Source organism: Etheostoma spectabile, chromosome 19 (assembly GCF_008692095.1).
Source record: "Etheostoma spectabile isolate EspeVRDwgs_2016 chromosome 19, UIUC_Espe_1.0, whole genome shotgun sequence".
In the NCBI taxonomy this organism is placed as follows: Eukaryota; Metazoa; Chordata; class Actinopteri; order Perciformes; family Percidae; genus Etheostoma; species Etheostoma spectabile.
This window is the reverse complement of record NC_045751.1, coordinates 11,884,435-11,885,917: the sequence shown is the minus strand read 5'-3', so window position 1 is coordinate 11,885,917 and position 1,483 is coordinate 11,884,435.

Below are 1,483 nucleotides of genomic sequence, written 5' to 3'. Positions count from 1 at the left end.
TATTTTAATTCCAAAGGCCAAGGGAACTTTATCAGGATACTCCTCTTTTTAGTCAACTTAAGCATGGGTATGTAAACTTATGAGCACAACTGTATCTTAGAGCAACAGTGGGGTTGGAACTTGTTTTGTCATTATGTGATTTTGGTCTTAGTTTTTCAGGCTTTTGGCAACCTTTGCTGAAAATGCAAGACAAAAGAGCAAAAACTACTTTTTACACTTGGCTCTTTTCAAATCGTGTGAATTTGATTATTATTGGGATTATTGCAATCCTTAGTGTGTATATTTAAACATACCCAGATATGACTGACTATGTAATATTTTTAATCACTAAATAAGCAAATTCTTTATTAAATGTAACATATAATTTTACAATTGCACATTTATGATTGCCTTTTTTAAACTCATTTAACGTGATTTTACAAAAATGTCAATGTCTCTGGAAATTTGATTTCACTTCATTGAGGCTCTGAGATGTCTTTTTAAAGGAGATCCAGTCCACATTATAGAATGATTAGGATTAAGCAGGCAGAGTGAGCCAGTTGTCAGCTAACTTGGGCTGCGATGTAGAACATATGCTATCGTCTGTAAGCCAAATTTCTTAGGGGCCCCTCTGTCAAGCTCCATTTTGTAATTTGAGTTGTTTTTAAAAGTTGCTGTATGAAGGGGGGAGAAGTGGGCATGGCATCAAAGTGGGAGAGCGCAAACCAACTGGAATTTGGCTTTAAACATTAGGCACCATACTGTACAGTAAGTGTTACCAGAAAATCTTGCCATGCTTTGAGATTTGCCCTGGACGTCACAAATTGTATATTAGTGGATTTTTTTTAGTGCATACTGTTTTAGAGGATATGCAGATATAAGTAAGTAAGTAAGTAAGTAAAGTTTATTTATAAAGCGCTTTTCTCAGATAAAAATCACAAAGTGCTGTACAAAAGAGTAAGTAAAAAACAAGCAGTATAAAATGTATATAAATATATAAAATTAAAATGACACTAGCAAAAACCCATCAACCAAAAGCCTTCTTAAACAGACATGTTTTCAGATCTTTTTTAAAAGAGACGACAGTGTCTGCAAGAATATTACTGATTGAAAATTTGTTTGTCTGTTCTGGGACTGATCAAAATGCCCGAAAAGAATTATCAAACTGTAATTTTCATGCAAATGTACAATTTACACAAGTTACTGTACTATATGTCACATCAAGTCTAAGGTACTGTACAGTAAAAATACATCATGCATCTTTCTAAGATTTCATTGAATAGAATGTTCACTAAGTGTTTTGTGTAATAAATTCTCACACAGTTTCAAACAATGACTAAAATGTTGTAGGTATGCTTCAATGCTTCTTATTTAACATTATTTGATGTCCAGATACCTGCTTAAGGCGGTTGCAGTGAGCACACAGCTGATTGATTTCTCACAGCAAAGCACTCCCCCCCCCCTCCAGAGTTCACCTCATTTGGTCAGAGTCAGCGACATGCTA